The sequence below is a fragment of the Emydura macquarii genome, unplaced genomic scaffold (genome assembly GCF_026122565.2).
Source record: "Emydura macquarii macquarii isolate MOO-44397 ecotype Brisbane River unplaced genomic scaffold, CSIRO-AGI_Emac_v2 contig_1027, whole genome shotgun sequence".
NCBI classification, from domain to species: domain Eukaryota; kingdom Metazoa; phylum Chordata; order Testudines; family Chelidae; genus Emydura; species Emydura macquarii.
Window position 1 is genome coordinate 14,055,506 of NW_027131164.1, and position 20,914 is coordinate 14,076,419.

Here is a 20,914-nt window from a genome sequence, read left to right on the forward strand (position 1 = left end):
TCCTGGGATCAACACAGCTACAACATCACTGCACCTTATAATATGTTTTAATTACTTATGCTAAATAACGTTTCACCTTATATTTAGCTGTGACACCAAGTAAGTTTTCTAGAGCTGAAGAAGAGCTCTGTGTAAGGTTAAAAGCTTGTCTCTCACCAAAAGATGTTGGTCCAATAAAAGATTCTCACCTACCTTGTGTCTCTCAAAAATAATTTAACACACTTGTCATTTGTGTGTGTGTGGGTGGGTGTGGGTGTGGGTGGGTGTGGGTGTGGGTGTGGTAATTACCTCCAAACAATGGGTGGGTGTGGAGAATTTTGTAAGGCTGGTCCAAATCCAGACACTGATAGGTTGGATGATGCTCTCATAAGACTTTGAAATCTCCCTCTCAACACATAGATAGATACATTCCTGAATATCCAGCAACCCAAATATCTTCAGCTTGATTTGGAAACAGCCTCACTCAACTGGCTTAACAGTCATGTTATTCAACAAACTGCTTATTTGGTTCACCCACCCCAAAGAAATAGGATTGTTAAAACGCATCTCTCATGCATCAAAGCTTTATTATAGCAGTTTTTGCTCTGGTATTGGGATTCCAATGTGATGATTTACCCAGCCCTTGTTGGCTAACAACGATATTTAAAGCATTGGACTTTGGACAAATGTTGGTCTTTGCCAATAATATGTTATGGTACAAAACGAGCAATACCATTGGTGATGCCCAAACGCATACTGTTTCCACCTCAGACATAATGAAATCGAACTACAGGCATAGGAACCCAGGACTTAGCTCATGTATATTTGTAGGCAGAGCTCCTGCTATTCATGGGTATACAGTAATTGAGTATTGTCATGTGAGTTATGTTACTAATTATTTACTAATATTTGTTTGAGAACCTGGCATATCAATAACCTGGAAACAACACAGACCTGTAGAAATGTAGGCTGAAAGGGACCTTGAGAGATCATTAAGTCCAGCCCTCTATGCTGAAGCAAGACCAAATAAACCATGACTGTCCTTAACAGGTGTTTGTCAAATCTGTTCTTGAAAACCTAAAGTGATGGGGATACAACCACCTCCCTTGAAAGCCAATCTCAGTGCTTTAACCTATCCATACAGTTAGAAAGTTTTTCCTAATATCTAACCCAAAATCTCCCTTGCTGCAGAGAAAGCCCATTACCCCTTCTTCAACTTCAATGGACACGAAGAACAACTGATCACTGTCTTCTTCATCAGAGTCCTTAACATATTTGAAGATTATCAGACACCCCCCCCCCCCCAGTTTTCTTTTCTCATGACTAAACAGGCCCAGTTTTTTTTAATCTATTTTAGTAGGTTAGTATCTACTTTAAAAGGGGGAACATGAGGACCTAGGAAGTTATAATCAGTCAGCCTAACTTCAAAACCTGGAAAGATACTGAAATATTGTATTACATAAACAATTCGTAAGCACCTAGAGGGTAATAGGATTACAAGGAATAGCCAGCATGGATTTGTCAAGAACCAATCATACTAAACCATATAATGTCCTTCTTTTACGGGATTCCTGGCCTAGTGGGTAGGAGGGAAGCAGTAGACATGAAGTATATTGATTTTTTTTTAGTAGGGCTTTTGACAAAGTTGCACATGACAATCTCATAAGCAAACTAGGGAAGTGTGGTCTAAATGAAATTATAATAAAGTGGGTGCAAAACTGGTCAAAAGACTATTCAAAAGAGTAGTTATCAATCATTTGCTGTCAAACTGGGGCACATATGTTGTCAGGTCCTGCAGTCCTGGGTCCAGTATTATTTAGTATTTTCATTAATAACTTAGTAATGGAATAAAAAGTATTTGCAGATTACACCAAGACAGGAAGGGTTGCAAACACTTTGAGGCACAGGATTAGAATTTGAAATAACCTTGACAAATTGGAGAATTAATCTGAAATTGACAAAATGAAATTCAGTAAAGACGAGTGCAAAGTACATTTCACTAAGAAGGGAAAATCCAATGCATTATTACAAAATGGGAATAACTGGCTAGGCAGCAGTACTGCTAAAAAAAATCTTGGGGTTATAGTGGATCACACATTGAACCTGAGCCAACAATGTGATGCAGTTAGAAAAAAGGCTAATATTATTCTGAGGTGTATTAACAAAAGTGTCATAAGTAACACATGGGAAATAATTGTTCCACACTACTTGCCACTGGTGAGGCCTCAGCTACAGAATTGTGGTCAAATGGTAGAGTATAGAAGAGAGCAACAAAAATATTAAAAGGTTTTAAAAAAATCTGAGCTATATCTGTTAATTTGTTCTAGGAATGCCTTGTCCACCTCCACTGCCTCCTGATTTGATGGTCTACAGTAGATCCATACCATGACATCATCCCTGTTTTTTCCCCCTTTTTTCTTCACCTAGAGACTTTCAACTGTCTGCGTCACCTCCAGCTGGACTTCAGAACAAATGTATGCATTCTTGATGTAAAATGGAATGGCTACCTTTTACCCTGAATAAGCTATTCTCCTCTATACCAATACTCCAGTCATGAGACTTAACCCACCAAGTATGGCACTGATGATGGCAATTAAGTAATAATTTAGCTCATGGACTAATACTTGCCATTCTCCCTGTTCATTCCCCGTATGCCTTGCATTTATGTATAGACATTTAAGATGTTGAGCGGATTCCCCACTGGTTCCTCCTATGACCCTATTGTAATGTTCCACTCCCTCTCCATCCCCAGCATTAACCCTTTAAGATCACCTTTTTATATGTACCCATGGGCTTTTGTCACGTGCCCCCTCTGAACCTAGTTTAAAGCCCTCCTCACAAGGTTTGGTAAGGTAAAATCTTGGTTAGCATTTTGTTTTGCTACAGGTTGTTGTTTGGACTCCATATTGTTTTCCCTTCTTCCTGGATAATTGGAGTGCTTTTCCATAAAACATGGGAAAAGGGTAGGCAGGAGGGGTCATGTGAACATTTAATCTGTCTAGAGACAGTGTACTATAAAAGAACTGTGCAGACAGCACTCGTGGCTGTCTGCCCTAGACACAGTCATCCATAGTTATCCTTCAACATCCAATCAAGATAGAAGAATTGAAGAAATGACTTACCTGTTATCAAAGAATCCTGATTTGTTTCTTTTACCTGCTTCATGCATCCAAGGTCCTGGTGTCTTTCGGTCAGTGTCCTAATTCCTGTTTGCAGTTCTCCTTCTGCCCCCATTCCTGGTCCTTGGTTCCCTTCACCTAAAGGAATGGTGATGTATATGTTTATTGTTGTTTGTTAAAACCCACTGTTATTGATTTGAGTCTTGGTTTCAGGCCAGATTGGTAATAACCACCAAGCTATTATGTTAATTTAATTTAACCAGTTATAATGTGTCATACATTAGGAAGGTTAATCTGCCACTGGTGATAGACACGGAGTCAGGGGAAAGAGCCTATGGGAAGGAGGGTCCTGATAAACATTCCCTTCCTTTCATAAGCCCACTTATTTCTATCTTCAGGTGTAGCAATTGGTGAGTTGGTGTACGAAGATGCTCTTTTCCTTCTTGGTTAGGTGGAACCCAGCTCGTTGCCAGAGCAGCATTCATGATCTAGGAAAGCAAAGCCCTACCATTGACATCATCTGTGCAGCCATGCATTCATCTCCAGGATGAGTGTGTGAGCCAGAGAACAGTTCCAAACTCAGATGAAGCAAACGCATCTCCAGGACAGTGGTAAGAAAGGAAACCACCCATTTTTGTTTGTGAGATTCATGAGATTGATTGATTTTGTTGCCACTGTTTGTGCTCTGGGATTTTCCTGCCAGGCATTGTGTTGTTTGCTTGTATTGTAAGGGTTATTTTATTGGATCCAACCATTTATCAGCTCTGGTTGGCTGCTGAAGAGAGATGTTTGGTTTCTTTAATATGGTTTTCATAAATATTTAGCATCTCGTACTCTTGTTTGAAGCTAAGGGACTAGGTAGATCTCAAACATTTAAACAAATGTTTAATTTTCAAGCTCTGAATTGAGGTATTTTGCTGCGCTGTTTTTTTAAAAGGCGGTTAAGATAGTGTTATTGCAAGTGAGCTAAACATCTTTCACAAGGTCCTGGAACTGAGACTCAATCCTTCACTCCTTCCCTCTCTCCTACACATGGATACTTGTGCACACACAAACTATAGAAGCAACAGTCTGGTAATCAGATGGTAGAAGAGCCTCCGAAGAGGTGAAGTTCCATATCAGGTTGCAGGGAATATTGGTTTGTAGCCTGAGTTGGCACCTTTACCATTTTTTCTGTTTGTGTTCAAACCCCCATTCCCAAACTTTCTTTTAACATATGCATCAAACTTCAAATATATAAATCCTTGGGGAGAGGGGAAAGAGGACGTAAATGAGCTCGATGAAAGAACTGTTTTTGTGGACCATATCCCCCATTGCACTAGTTTACAAGCATTAATATTTATCATATTATATTTATAAACACCATAAAGGTATGGTAAATGGCACTTTACAAACTCTGAAAACATCCATAGCCTGAGCAGCTAGCAGTCTAGCTCAGACAAATGTACCCTGGATGATATAACATATTCAAGATGATGTTGGGACATCTGTTATGAGATTAATATTTAAAGGCTTTATAAAAAATGGATTTGAAGGAGAAGGATGAGACATAGGGTGAAATCAATGGCATATTGAGGGGATGGGGGAATGGACCAGGCCCCTGGGCACAGGCCTAGGCAGGTGTACTGGCCCAGGCCCTTCATGATGCACAAGGGGTAGGGCCGTGGGTGCAAGAGGCTGAGGGGCTGCTGGATGGAATAGAGGGGCAGGTGGGCAGCTGTAGGTGACCAGGAGGAGTCTCCCTCCCTCACTCCCCCCCTGGCTGGGGGGTGAGATTGCCCTGCCCAGTAGAGGGAGCCAGCGCTGAGCTGGAGGTGGGTGCCGCGCAGTGGATAAGTGTGGGAGGGGGTGGCAGAGACTGGCCAGAGCTGGGTTCTGCTGCCCTGCACAGGAGGTAAGCAGTGTGTTCTTTCCCCCTTCTCCCCCCACAGGTACAGACCCCTTGGGGCAGTACCTTTTTGTGGGAGTCAGAGACCCCTTCTGCCCTGTGTGCGGGGTATGTGAGGCTGGGGGGGGGCCACAAATGCAGGTTTGGCCCCCAGGCTCTGGAGACCCTTGGTACGCCACTGGGTGAAATCCTGGCCCCCCTGGAAGGCTGTGGAAGGCTGCCATTGACTTCTATGGAGCCAGGATTTCATTCTGTATGAAGTAGGGGAAGGAAAGCTGTTCTAAGAGTAAGAGGTAGCATGAAAGGAAAGGGAACTGAAAATGGGGAGGGGGATATAGTCTGTTAAACTGAATTGGAGGACTATTGAGAGCAAAAGAGATCAGAAAATATGTATAGTTAGGACAAAGTTGTGGAGATCCCAGAAGGTGAGGACAAATTGGAAAAGGGATTTGCGGAGGAGGGGGGGAATGAAGTTGGAGATGATTTTAGAAGCAACATTTGGGATAAACTAGAAAAGAGAGAAGTAAAACACACAGAAAACATCACCACCAAGTCTTCAAAGATTACTTGTCCTCCAACTTCTTGGATGCAGACAAACAATTAAACACTTTGTGGTGAAAAAAGCTAAATATGTCTGGGAAGTGTTTGAAACTCCATAAAGCTCAGAGAACTCTCTTGGCAACATAATAAAACCACCTAAACGAGGGGTGGTAGCCATGTTGGTGGGAGAGCTCTCTAGCTGACATAGGGCTGCCCTGCACTCCCATTTATGCTGGCAAAATTTATGCTGCTTAGAGTGGTGGGTTTTTTTTCACACCCCTGAGCGATAGAAGTTTTGCCAACATAAGAGCAAATGTAGACAAGTCCTAACTCAACCAATGGGTCTAGTAGACCTCATTTGGAATAGTGTGTGCAGTTCTGGTCTCCCATGTTTAAGAAAAATTAATTCAAACTGGAACAAGTGCAGAGAAGGGTTATTAGGATGATCTGAGGAATAGAAAACCAGACTTATGAGGGGAGATTTTAAGATCTTGGCTTTTTTAGCCTAACCAAAAGAAGGCTGAGGGGAGATATGATTGCTTTCTATAAATACATCAGAGGGATCATAAATCCCAGCGAGGGAGAGGAATTATTTAAGTTCAGTGCCAATGTGGACACAAGAACTCATGAATATAAACTGACCATGAGGACATTTAGAGTTGAAATTAGATGAAGGTTTCTAACCATCAGAGGAGTGAAGTTTTAGAACAGCCTTCCAAGAGGAGCAGTGGGGGCAAAAAAACCTAGCTGGCATCAAGAGTGAGCTTGATAAGTTTATAGAGGGGATGGTACAACCCAATTTGGCAATTAACTAATCTTTGACTATTAGCAGTAAACATGCCCAATGGACTGCAAGGGGATGTTAGATGGGGTGGGTTCTGAGTTACTACAGAGAATTCTTTTTGGGTTTCTGGCTGGTGAGTCTTGTCCATGTGCTGCTGATCGCCATATTTGGGATCAGGAAGGAATTTTCCCCCAGGGCAGAATGGCAGACACCCTGAGGATTTTTTTGCCTCTCTCTGCAGCCTGGGGCACGGGTCACTTACTGGTGGATTCTTTGAAGTCTTTAAACCATTATTTGAGGACTTCAGTAACTCAGTGATAGGTCAGGGATTTATTACAGGTGCAGGCAGATGAGGCTCTGTGGCCTGCATTATGCAGGTGAGACTAGATGATCATTAAAGTCAGAAGGGACCATTACGTCTATGTCTACTTATGTGGATAAAATCACGTGGGTGATTCAAGCATCATGACCTCACATTGAAACTCTTCAGCACAAGGACCCAATTACCTTGCATAGATTTGCGAACCCTTAGGTGCACCTTAATTCTCAGATGGCCACTGATATTTGAAAGCTCAGACATAACAATTGCTCTTAATCAGTTTGAGTTCAAGCCCATTTAAATGGATTCGGGAGCATCTCCCTTATGAACTTAGATTGCTGAAGTGTGTACAAGGACTGCAGCTTTCTTTTCAAGAGATTTTTTAAAAGAAGAAGCAGGTCTGTATTGATAACGTGCTCAGGATCCACTATCCTGGGTCTTGCACAAGTTGACTGGCTCTATGGAGTCCTGTAGCATCTGGACTTGAGACAGATTGCAGTACAGCTGCAGGGACTGCTTTAGGCCCAGACACCATGCTGAGGGGCGTGGGGTGGAAGGAGCTGTGCAGAACTGAGTGCGTGGAATCCACTCGCTCGGGACGGTGATTCAATCACTGGCTTGAGTCTATGCAAGTAACGTCTCGGGGTCCATTGGGCAGCGCTGGGTGATGTGGGGTGGGCAGCGCGGCGCCCACAGGAATGACTTGCTGGTTGCTTTCCTTACTAGCCCTCTTGGCCACCAAACGAGACGGGGCCTGGGGCCCGCTTAGGCTGGGAGCATTTAGCAGCCGGACAGCCGCCAACGTCTAGCAGCCCCAAGGAGCCCCGGTCCCAGCGCACAAATTCCGCCGCTCTGTTCAGGGATCAGGAGGGGCCGGAACGTGCAGCCTGAGGGCCGGCAGAGGCGTTGGGAAGGGGCTGTGGGAGATATCTGCCCCCTCCTCGCCCCAGCCGCGGGCAGGTGTCTCAGCCCAGGGACACTGAGGCGGATTGTGTGGGAGGGAGGGAGTCTGTTGAAGGGGAAATTTCTTGGAGGAGGAGGGAAACTGCGGACAACCCCGAGTCCGGGCGCGGCTGTAACCGCCAGCAGCAGCCGCCGCCCCGGGCCGGCTAACCGCCTTCCTGCCGCTCCCCCCTCACGTGCCCGCCGCCCAGACAGGCCAAGGCGACGGGAGGCCTCACGTGACGGGCTCCGGGGAGGGAGGGGGGACGAGGAACTTGCGGAGTAAGATGGCCGCCGCTCCCGCCGGCCGTAGGTGAGAAGCGTTCGGAGCGGCCGCCGCTGCTGCCTGGGCAAACTCCCGGGCCTGGAGAGGCCGCCCGCGGGTTCCGAGTCCCGCCTGCTACGGGGTAAGTGGCGGGGGAGTGTGGAGCTATCGGACAAAGGGCGGGACGGAGCCGCCTCGGCCCCTGGGCGGCGGCTGCTGGCTCTGCCCTGTCGGGAGCCGGTCAGTACCGACTGAGGCCCCGGGCGGAGGTAACGTCCCGGCCCCGCGCGCCGCCCTCCGCCTGGGGGAGCTAGGCTCCTCGCTGCCTGGCCTGCGCAGGGCGGCGGTGAGGATGTCAGCGGGGAGAGGCAGCGCCCGCCCGCTCAGTGCCAGCGCCGCCGGCTCCCTCCTCAGCCGGGCTTGGCGCTGCGAGGTTGTAGGGCAGGGCAGGGCAGGGCAGGGCGCTTACCTTTCCGGACACATGAAAGAGCCCGTCCTTGGTGCATTTATCCCCTTCCCCCGTGCAGTGAATTGTCAGTTACATCCCTCCAACCACACCCACACCACAGCCCCTGTGCAGTGATTGTCATTTATTCCTCTCCACCCCCCCCAGTAGAGATAATTGTCATTTAAACTCCTCCACCATACCCCCCCAGTGCAGTAAAATGTCATTTACAAACCTCTACCACCCCCAGAACAGTGAATTGTTATTTACATCCCTTCATTACAGGCGCATACACAAATGCAACGATAACATAACAGCCCATGGGGCACTACGGTTCTGAGCAAGCACAGCTGTCAGCCATACTAGGGGCAGCTGTCTTCTAGTATTTTTTTCATTATTGCTAATATGGAAAGAGAAACACGGCTTTGATGTAGAGTATAACTCTCTTGTCAAACCTGTTACCCATGCTAGTAACCTCCACAAAATAAACCTCCCCCATGCCATATTGCAGACATTTTTTAAAAATAATAAATAGAGCAGGTGGAAAGACAACATAGCAAGGGAAAAGGGAATCAATGGCTCTTCAAATTAAAAAAAACCATATAAAGTAAAAATATTTAATTATTGATTTACTGGATAGAATCTTTAAATGTCTAAAATATATTTGAGAGACAAGAAGAATGAGATGATATTTTTATAGGACTCACTTCAAGAACTTTTAAGGTCTGTTAGATTAATAATACACGATTTTAAAAGGGTTAAAGATGTGCTTACATTATAGATGCCCTGTCATTTGAAGGAGCCACTGAGGTGAATTCTTAAATTATAGCATTACATATATAATGCTAACATGAATTTTCCATTTTACAGCTTGTTAGTAATATAAATGAGAAATTAAGACGTCTTGATCGATTTGAAATCTATTAAATGATAAAAAGAAATGAATTAGCAGTAAACATTGAAAGATGGGGAGCTGACAGTCTCTACTGCAAGGAGTTAGTGTAAAACACAGATAGCACAAGGTGCACTGGGTGACGCAAAGAAAAATGATAATTTAGGCTCCAGTCCAGTTAATTGATCACTGCAGGTAGACAGATATGCTGGCATGAAGCCCTGGTGAAGTCACTGGGGCTCCACGTATGCATATGGAGTTGTCATTAATGTGATATGGGATATGTATGTGATGAGTAGTGTTAAAGTTGCAGGCTAACGAATGGCAAAACACACTAGTGGAATATAGTATAAAGTGTTCACTTTACAATAGCAGAAAGAAATCTGAGCTGTTATTGTGCAAAATAACTGAGTGCTTGGGGTTCAGAAATTAGGTCATTGTTTCTAAGTGTAGATAAAGAATTGTACATAATTCTCAATAAAGAATTGTTCCCTATATTCATAGATCTTTTTATGAGTATTTCCTGTCCATTGCACATCTGAAACTTGAGTGTAGTTTTTAGTGATTATGTAAAGGTAGGCCATCTACTATAAAATGCAATTGTATACTCTGTATAAGGAGTCAACTAGGAATTTATTCTTAGTAAGAACAACGCATTTAATTTCTGCAGGCATAAGCTTTCGTGGGCTGCAACCCACTTTGTCAGATTTGCTAGTCTTTAAAGTGCTACAGGACTCTTGTTTTTGCTGTATACAGACTAACACGGCTACCCCTCTGGAATTCTTAGTAAGGAAAATTATCTTAGCAGTAACATGTTGGGAGTGAAAAGATGCAAGCAGGAAATCCATGAAGCCAGAAAGAGCAGTTTAACGTAGTCAAGGCAAGAGATAACTCATGGCATGGACTGGATGCTTGTTGGGATGGAGAGGAATGGCCTGATCTTTTGACTGGGCATCAGGGAAAACTTCCTGATGAGAGACTTTTCCAGAGTCTACTAAGCTCTCTGTTGCTTGGTAGGCTAAAATCTGGTCAAAACATTAAAAAATGTACTACAGAGAGCAATCTTGTTCTGGCAGGGAGGTAGGACTCTTTCATCATTAGGTTCTATGATCACGAATAAGGCTGATTGTTTTTCTTCGAAGAAAAACAAAATGGGAAACTCATGATTTTTGTCGCAGTAGACATGCAGAAGTCGTCATTTTAGTTTTCTGTTTAAAAGTCATGGAAAATAATTTTTTAAAGAAATTGTTTGCTGTGGGAAACTTTGGGAAGCTATCTTTTATTTTACAATAGCAATTGTTTAAAACCATTTAATCATTAGGTAATAGTTCAAATCTATATGAAAGCCTATATGAAACACTAAACTGGATATATAAAGTTGTATTTGTAAAACTTAGTATGGTTTTGTTCAGTAGAAAGCTTGCCATCATGACAAAAATAATTTGTTTGGTTTGTTGAAAAAGCCCAAAAAATCACACTCATGGTCTCATAGTCCTGCATGTGATTTACAGAAACATGTTGCCAGCAATAAATAGTGTGATAAGAATATTATTAAGCAGGCTTATTATCTGGGCCATAGTTGGGTTCCACTTGATGCAAAGGTCACACAGAATGGATTATTCTTTCTTACAACAGTCATTTGAGACAGTTCACATTGGAACATATGTTTGCCTTATAATTTTTTTTGTTTTTCTTAAACAAATTGTTTGAAACTGATAATGGCATATTATAATAGTAATTACTGTGCTTTCATTTTGTAGACAATTTCAGTGTATTATAGGAAATAGGTAGTGCAATATTTTACTAAAATCCAAATGTGCTGGATTTGCCACTTGTCATACATTCACCAATATTTAAATTCTATCTTAAGAGCACAAGATTTATGCTTTATAAATCCTTATCACTTACTTTTCCTGGGTCTGTTAACTGCTAGATGTTTAATATTTGCTTTTAATGTTTGCTTTTTTTATTAAGTTGGGAAGTTAGACTTAAAAGATAGTAATTGCTACTTTTATCATTTGCTTAAAATATGTATTACATTTGCTTTGTTCCAGTCCCTTCCCAATTTTCAGTGACTCTCCAGAATTTTTTTTTGTCTCTGATATGTAGTATTTATAAAGGTTGTATTATTTTTTCCTTATTCCTAATCTGACTCATTCAAACGTGGGGAGGAAAAACTGTTTTCAGATGCTGAGAAAAGATAACAGTCAACATAGGGTATTATTTGGGAGGGGAACTGAGGCAACTGGGAGATGATGCAGGAGAGGATTATTGAGGTGATCTCACAAACATTCATCCTTTCTGTCCCTGAGGGTCAAAATTAGGTCTCCCCAAGACCTTTTGTCCAACCTTTTGGGCTGTCATTTGGCAGTAGAGCTGTATGAAAATTTGATTATAATTAGATATTATCAGAATTTTGGCCATGATTCTAGTTATTTGATCTCAGGACCTACTTGAAATGTATTTAAAAGGAGGCACCACTTCCACATGGTACCTGCAACATGACCTAATTAGATTGTTCTGGCTGTGATGCAGTACTGGTTATTATATGGCTCTGGTACCTCCTGATGAAAATGGTTGCTGCTTTTCTATTTCATATATCCAGTTAGTGTTGAACCCTCTTGCTCCTTCCACTGTGTCCCTCCTCCAACATTAGCTATTCCTCTTCATCTATTAGACCCTCAAATCGGTTGGATACTATGTCAATAAATCATATTTGTTATCCATTGAATGACCATTAAATATATTAGGAGCAAGAGAAGGATGAAGGAAAGTGTAGGTCCATTTCTTAGCAGAGAAGGAAAGTTAGTAACTGATAACATCAAGGAGTCTGAAGTGTTTGATGCCTGCTTGCTTCAGTCTTCACCAAAAAGGGTATTGGTGACCAGGTATGTAACACAATTATCATTAATAACCAGGGGAAAAGAATGTAAGGCAAAATAGGGAAAGATCAAGTTAAAGAATATTTAGATGAGTTGGATGTATTCAAATTGGAAGAGACTGATAGAATTCATCCTAGGGACTTGAGGTGTGGAAGCAAACTTGGAGCCGTTAGCAATTATCTTTGAGAACTCCTGGAGGATGGGCGAGGTCCCAGAGGACTGAAGAAGGACAAATATAGTACCTATATTTAAAAAGGAGGACAAAGAGGAACTGGAGAATTATAGACTGATCAGCCTAACTTCAATGTCTGGAAAGATACTGGAACAAATTATTAATCAATTTGTAAGCACCTAGGATACAATTTTATAAAGAATAGCCAGCATGGATGGAGAACGAATTATGCCAAACCAACCTAATGTCCCTCTTTGATAGAGTTCTTGGCCTAATGGATAGTGTGGAAACAGTAGACATGATGTTTTGTTTTTAAGTAAGGCTTTTGACACAGTCTCATGTGACATTCTCACAAGCAAATTGGGGAAATGTGGTATAAGTGAAATTTCTGTAAGGTGGGTGCACAACGGGTTGAAGAACTGTACTCAAAGAGTACTTATCAATGGTTTGCTGTCAAACTGGGAGGGCATGTCTAGTGGAGTACCGCAAGGAGCAGGATTGGGTCCAGTACTATTCAACATTTTCATTAATGACTTGGGTAATGGAGTGGAGAATATTTGCAGATGTCACCAAGCTGGGAGGGGTTCCAAGCACTTTGAAGGACAGGATTAGAATTCAAAATGACCTTGACAAATTGGAAAACTGATGTGAAATCCAAGATAAAATTCAATAAGGACAAGTGCAAACTACTACACCTGGGGATTAAAAAAAAAAAGGACAACTACAAAACGAGGAACAACTGGCTAGGTGGTAGTTCTGCTGAAAAGGATCTGGAGGGTATAGTGAATCACAGCTTGAGTGAGTCAGCAATATGATGCAGTTCTGAAAAAGGCTAATATGATTGTAGTGTGTATTAACAGGACTGTTGTATGTAAGATATGAGAGAGAATTGCTCCTTGGTCCTTGTGAGGCCTCAGCTGGAGTACTGTATCCAATTCTGTGCATCACACTTTAGGAAAGATTTGGACAAATTAGAGAGAATCCAGAGGAAAGTGACAAAATGATAACCTTTCTTCATAGGTCAAGTTGTCTAAATCTTAAATCTGCTGTGTACTGGTCACGGGACTGCAGCACCTAGTCCATCAGCTGCTGAAAGGTGGCTGCTGCTCCGTGGAGGCCAAATGGCATAGTCATGAATTGGTATAGGCCAAAGAGGATAGAGAAGGCTGTCTTTTCCAATGATTCTGCCATCATGGGGATCTGCTAGTACCTTTTGGTCAAGTCCAGAGTGTCCCCCAGTCTCTCCAGTAGTTTGTCCATCCAGGACATTGGGTATGCATCAAACCTCGATAATCCATTGACTCTCCGAAATCTGTGCAGAACCGCATTGAACTACCAGTTTTTCTTACCAGCATAAGTGGATTCCTTGAGGACTTCCAGGGTTAGCATAGCTTGTAGTTCTTTATAGGCCTCTTCTCACATCTTCCTTAGCAGGGATCAATGACTCTTGCTTACTCTTTGTCCTGGTGCCACTGCGATGTGGTAATGGGTTAGGAGTGTCCTCCTGGGAGGACCAAGAACACTGTGTGGAATGCCTGGATCAGTTGCAGCGTTTGTGCTTGCTCTGTTGGGCAGAGGTCTGCCCTCATTAGCATGGGGCTGGAGATGTCCTGGCTTGCAGCCTCTGCTCTGGCTCCGGTAGGTATGATGTTATCTGTAGGTCCTCCTAAGCCTTCGTGGCATTTAGGAGGTTGATGTGATATATTTGTGTGTCTTTTCATTTTCCAGGTTGATGGATCTCATAGTTGACTGGCCCTACTCTCCTTACTTCTTCAAATGGCCCCTGCCACTGGCTCAATAGTTTTGAGTTGAATGTTGGAAGTAACAGTAACACCCTATTGCCAGGTTCAAATATGTGCAGCCAAGCCCCTTTGTTGTAGGTGTATTCCTGGACTTGTTGGGCTTTCACAAGGTTCAGAATCTCCCTTGGATGCCTCCTGTACAACAGTTCAAATAGTGAGAACCCTCTGGAGGCTTGGGAGACCTTCCATGTGGTGAATAGCAGTGACAGCAGCAGTCAGTCCCAGTGCTGAGGGTCTGTACCCACAAATTTCCTTAACATTGCCTTCAGGGTCCCATTAAACTACTCCACTAGACTGTCTGTCTGCGAGTGGTAAATGGAGATCTTGAGGACCTTGATCTTCAGTGATTTGCACAGTTCCTGCACAAGTTTGGAAGAAAAGTTGGATCCCTGATTTGTCAGTATTTCCTTGGGTATCCTGACCCTTACAAATACCTTTGAGAGTTCATTTGCAATGGTGGATGCATTCGTTGTACAGAGGGGTATGACTTCAGGGGACCGTGTTGCATAGTCCATTATCACTAATATGCGGCAATGCCCTCATGCGCTTTTTTGAGGGGTCCCAGTAAATCCATGCCTACCCATTCAAAGGGTGCTCTCAACACTGGGAGTGGAATCAGGGGGCTGTTGGTGTCCTTTTGGGCCTTGCCAGCTGGCATTCAGGGCATGAGACACAAAAATAGCTTATTTTTTTGTGTATCCCTAGTCAGAAGAACCTGAGGACCACCGTCTCCAGTCCCTGCTCCTTTCCCAAGTGCTCCGCACATGGCACTGAGTGTGCTATGTGGAGAACCCTCTGGTGGAATCTTTTAGGGACTAGGAGATGTCTCCCTATTTCTTGAGTTACAGGGTAATGTGAGACCCTGTAGCCTGATTTTCAGTGTATTAATTATTTAATAGGGTTATAGGCCAATTGCTTGGATTAGAAGGTTCTTGTCCCTGTATCAGGCTCCAGAAGAATTATATAGGGACCCCTGGGGTGCACAACAGGAAGATTCTTAATGATAACCAAATTTGTATAATTTTTAAGTTTTATTAAGATAACATAAAATGATAGACAAATAATTGATATAGAGAAAATGAACAATTAAATGGATTAATGGATAATACAGTCTTAATCTTAGAGACTCATGTGATATATATATATTTCTATGATATACTTTGATTTAATATACTCACTCCCTAGTTGAGAGAGATGTTTGGTTCCTCAACTTTTGAGTAGAGGGGTGGAGTAAGCACTGCTAGAGAGCTAAGAACTATAAATTAAGACTACAAATGAGACTATAAAATGAAGAAGGAAAATCTTAACACAAACTAAAGAAACTTCAAGCAAGAGTAGATGACGATCGCACCAAATAGCACGATCTTTCCCTTCTTATACCCCAAGAATATGGGTCCTCCTTCTAAGTCCATACTTGGATGTTCCCCCTCCAAACTATCCACATCCTTTCCAGGGGGTCTTTTTATCTCACCTTTATTATTTCTGGCCCTTTGTGGGTTCTGTGGTGTACTTGTAAAGTTTCTTGGGGCATAACCTGTGACATCCCCCTCCCCTGTTTAATGTCTCCTGACTTATCTAGGGTAAAGATTCTAAATATATGTATGCTAGCTGTGTTTCATACAGGATGTGACCTGTAAGATGTCTTTCATTACAGCAAAATATAAAGATTTATAACTCTATTAATTAAACAATTATACTTAAATCTATAAGAAAAGATATATATCTATGATACAAGCAAACAGGCTAGTCATATGGGCTACAACCCCCAAAAAACGTTCATTCCGGAACTTGAAGTGTGACCGCTTCTTTGTTCATCAAGATTTACCCTCCTCCCCATTGGAGAAGGCTGTTTGCTCCCATGCCTGCCTCAGTATAGACCTCTATACTTCTTGCATGAAATCTACATCCTCAGGTAGCTTTGAGTGCCCCTGAGTTAGCAGGCTGCTGGGATGGCATTCCTGGTTGACATGAGGGACTCTCCCCAGGGTCAGCCATTTTGTTCTGCTCATAAAACCCCTCTGTGATGCTGTCTGGATTAGGATTATGATATTATTTAACATCAATATTTCAAAATTACAATAATTCATATGAAATATGCGGTCTCAGGTGTTAGAAATAACCAGACAGATTGTCCTTGTGGTGGATAGGGGAGATGGAAGCCTTTATTGCCTGCTCGTTCCACCTTGACGCCGCTAGTGAGCAACGAGGGGGTTACTTTACAATTCTTTTATCCATAACAGTATGTAAATGTATACATTTCCAGCAACTCCCTATAGACCCTTATTTGGTTACATTGACACCTATAAAATGAATATTAACAACTACATAATGAATACAATTATACCCGCCTCCGTTCGTTGTTTACAGGATTACCATACAGAGGTCAGGCACATCACCTTAAAACCTATAAATTTTACACTAACATTCTTTGAAGTAAAGGCATGCTGGAGGGGAGGGAAGATAATGCTTTCTTCCCACCAAAGGCCTTGCGCAGGAGTGGCGATAGCCTCATCCCCAGGGCAGATGGCCAGGAAGGGAGGAAAAGAAGAGAGATAACAGACTCTAACTAGAATTGTTACCAATTAGCAGAAACAAGGTTTGCCCGTGCCATGACCCCGTTCCCTGTAACTTAGGCCTGATCACTTGTCCAGCTTTTAACTCTTTACTCTCCTACATCAGGTACCATTACAAAGGTTATAATTTGCTAAGTATGATGATATTGTTTATTTATGTCATATTTGTATTGGAAGTTATGGATATATTTGTATTTCAACTTGTGCTGTGTTTCTGGGCGACACCTCAGACAGAATGGCAGCAGCACTAAGCTTGCTTATGTCCCATTAAGGGAACTCACAGGTACAATGAACTCAGGGAGAGAAGCCAGGAATACACCTTTATGAGTCACTAGGACTTGCCCAGGTGACCCTGGCTCCATCATGTTTCTGTAAATTTGCACAAGTAGCATGGCAAAGGGACCTAAAATGCAGCTGCTCCATTCCATGTTGTCTTCATTCCTGCTTCCTATCTCTGGATCAACTCATCTACAACTGAAGTAGTAAAACAAGGACTGAGACCTATGCAGGTACTGGGGTACACCAGAGGGATTGTACAAGCCTGCAAACTCCACAACTGTACCGAAAACCTGATATGGACTTTCAAATCATTTGTATATATCTGATTGTTTTAGTCATATAACACCTCTCACCTTGTTTGTTTCTTTCCTTTTATAATAAACCTTTAGTTTTAGTTATGAAAGGATTGGCTGGCAGCATTGTATTTTGGGTAAGATCCAAACTCATATTGATCTGGTAATGTGGCTGACTCTTTGGGGATCAGGAGAACAATTTGTTAAATGGAATAGAATTGTAATAACTTCTCTCTTTATTGGACCTAGTGGCTGATTGGGAGCCAGAGACTGAAATGCAGTATGGGGGTTGTGTATTTTTTGTTTTTACTTCTTGATAACTAGTGTGGGGAATCAGAAGCATGGTTTGTGCCTGGTTGGGGAGTCTGTCAGTGCTACCCCCCAGTGCTGGGAGAATCTGCTCTCCTTTTGAAGCCTGCCCTGACCTTAGCATTTTCAGGTGGTCTATCCTTGGCATGGACGGGTCACAACCTTGTTTCTGAGACTGGGTTGGTTTCCACTGGGCTGGTTTCTACTCCACTGCGTCAGGACCTCCACAAAATATTTTCAGTCCCGCCCTACTATCACAGAGTAGGCCAGAGCGGCCGATAGCCCTACCCAGCAAGTCTTGGTGTAGTTCCCTACCCTCAGATGCACTTCTGTTGTGAGGTAGGGTCGTATGTTCCTGTATATGAACTGAGAGTAGATAGGAGCACCTGATGTGTGGGGGAGACTCAACTACGTTTTCTCACATGGTTGTTCGACTACCAACCCTGTTGCCTCAGATTCATCGAGCCATACTGGGATTAGCATCTTGTCCAGGCTCTGTCCGTGAGTACTGGTGCAGGCAGTCAATGCCTGTCCATAGCTGCAGTCTGTAAAGGGGCATTCCTGCCAAAAATGTCCTTTCTGTGCATGCTTGAAACAGCTCCTCTTTGGGGGTGCAGTTGGCTATCCCTCTTCTGGGATTGTGCGGGTTTCCAGTGGGGCAGTTGCCTTTTCTTTGTAAACTTGGTGCCTTCTCAGCTCCATCTTGGTGGCTGAGCTCAAAAGAGAAGCAGCTGGTTCAGGCATCCTCAGCTTCCCCTCCTAGCCCAGCCTTTGCTGCTGGTCAGTGTCCTGAGTTTGGTCCTACGTGTCAGAGAGCCCAGGCCCTCTGATGCCACATAGATTTCCATCAGGGTTATGGCCTCTGCCAGCGTTGCCGGTTAATGGCGCTTCACCAATTCTCTCTTGCCAGATGGGAGAACCTGGATGAACTGCTCTATTATGATGGCCTCCGCTACTTGTACTGTGGTCTGCTTCTTTGGGCTCAGTTGGCACCAACACTGTTCTTTCAGGCATTGTGCCACTACCTTGAGCTGGGTGCAATTGGGTATTTTTCTTTCCTGAATTGTTGGCAGAATTGTCTCAGTTAATATCCATGTAACTAAAATGATTTTCCTTTAATGTAATCCAGCACCGCTCTGTGATGTAGTCCTCTGTAGGCAGTTTAGGCAGATCCCGTCAAATATGGGGCTATGAGGGTGGCCCAGTGTTCCTGTAGCCAGCGTGTTGCCGTGACCACCTGCTCAAAGGTATCCGAGAACACATCTTGGTCGTCCCCTGGGCCCATTTTTGCAAGCCTGACAGGCGGCCTGGTCAGAGGAGGATATCGCCTGAGGGTTCTGGTGCCAGGGGATTAGATGCCCCCTGAGGCTGCAAAGTGTTGCTACCTGCTGAATTAGGCGAGACTGTTGCTCTTGCTTCTGTGCTGCCAGGTCTTGGAGAAACTGCTGCTGCTTCTGTTTTTGGGTTGCTTTCTGTTGCTGCTGGGCAGTAGCTGATCCTGTTGTTGTTGCTGGGCTGCCTGGTGGTGTTGGCTCTTTAATTTAAGCAGCTTTTCTGCATCCATGGTCTCCCTTGGCCAATTTGCCAATATATCTGCTGCCCTTCTAATGGGACTGGCTTGGTGCCTGCATTCTCCACCAGTTGTCACAGAGGTGGGGGGAATTTGTGTCTGAGTTCAGCAGTGTTGAGTTCAGCTGTGGAGCTGGTGGTAGGGGAACCCAGGCCCTGCCGGTTCCACTAGGTTCCAGTCTAGGGCCCTGTGACTGGCAGGTCGGATATGTGGCCTGGGGATGGATGCCAAGCCAGCTCCCATGGTCATTTCCTTTCTGTTGCCGGGGGGGGGGGTTCTCCCCTGACAATGATCTGGAGACTCTTCTTCAGTCACAGCCCACCGTTCCTAGTCTCCTTGGGGGGCCTTCAGTGGCTCAGCAGCAACGTCCAGTTTGGGTGGTGTGAAGCTCCCGCAGCAGCTCTGCAGGAGCTAACAGCATAGGACTGCTCCCTTACTCTGTCTGTCTCGACTGAGCTGCGTGGTTCTTTTTTGAGCTCTGCCTCCATTGTGAGCATGCCCAGTGGGTGCAGCTGGGCAGGGCCTTCTGGGCCCAGAGCTTCTAGTTAATCCTTGGTTCCCTGGCGTGGGGCTTATACACTCTATCACACAGAGATATAGGCTAGAGATAAGGAAAAACTTACCATAAAAGTAGTTAAGCTCTGAGATATGCTTACACGAGAGATTGTGAAATCCGCATCACTGGAGATTTTTAGGAACAGGTTTGACAAACACCTGTCGGGGATGATCTACTAGGATACTCAGTCTAATCTCAGTGCAGAGGGCAGGATTTGATCACTTCTGAGGTTCATTCCAGCCCTACATTTTTCTCTAATACTATTATTTGGAAATATGGAATGATAAGGAGTGATAATCACTTTGCGCTCAATTCTGCCATCCTTATTTATGTTCACCGGTATGTTATTCGGTAGGTAGTTCGATGAAAATCAGTGGAAGTATTTGCATAGTGAGGTACTCCTCAGGGTAAGTAAGGATGGCATAGTCTGGCTTTTACAATTAAGGCTAGAACTGAAAGAATCTTCAGTGCAGATTTTTCATAACTGATAATGACAGCAACTTATTAACAAAATACAATAGAATAATATCTAATAGGTTACAGTTTGTGAGGATGTAAGGTTTACTATTGATTCTTATTAACATTCTGCTGTAATAAATTATCTCGCACAAATGTTATTATATTGTGTACCAATGTCTAATTTTCAGTTTCTAATTCAGATTTGGGAGAATACCACTTCCATTTATTCAGAGTTCCATCAAATACTACATTTAGATATTTGTGCACATGTAGTTAGTTCTCAGCAGATCTTCTTTATTCAGCAGCACGTACTGTCTTCCTCCACGTTGGCATTGCAGATCTTTTTTACAGGTAACTGAAAAAGGTGTCTGCCTCTGTGAGCAATGGAGGTGAGGGAAGGCAGGTTTTGTAGCTAGAGAGAGAAATAAAAATTAGATAAAACAAAATGAAAACACTTCAAAATATATGATCTCTTTTAAATTTAAACTGAAGAAATTAAATTGGTATTTAACTTTATGACTTCTTTTTTTTTTTTTTTTTAAGTAAGGTTACCAAGTAATGCAACAGTTGACTGTTTGACTCTGCTTGCGTAGTCAATTTTTAAACATTTGGTTAGACTGAGTGAGGATAGGCAAAGCTCGTCTGTGATCTAAAAACAGAGATCTGTGAGACAGAATGTTGAGTGACTGAAAAGGTTAACATGAAATAGCATTTTTTTCTCTGTATGGAATTGGAAATTGATGTAAGTAGGATTGTGAGCATAGATAGAAGCTTACAGGATTTGTTTATCAGAACCTGTGCAGCCAGCTTTAGGAGCTGTTGCTGTTTAGATAGACTAGATTTTGG

The 20,914-nt window shown here is 43.2% G+C and overlaps 1 protein-coding gene across 8 annotated transcripts in view; it reads left to right on the forward strand.

Moving 5' to 3' along the window:
* Positions 1-6,987: 6,987 nt before the first annotated feature.
* KIDINS220 (kinase D interacting substrate 220) overlaps positions 6,988-20,914 on the forward strand; it is a 175,681-nt gene continuing 161,754 nt past the window's right edge. For 7 of the 8 annotated variants that reach the window (XM_067544800.1, XM_067544797.1, XM_067544799.1 and 4 more), the window contains exon 1: positions 7,809-7,978. The gene's annotated coding sequence lies outside the window, so the exon portion shown is untranslated. Of the gene's footprint in view, positions 7,028-7,808; positions 7,979-20,914 lie in introns of those variants that run through there. The other variant, XM_067544798.1, reaches the window with a different exon arrangement.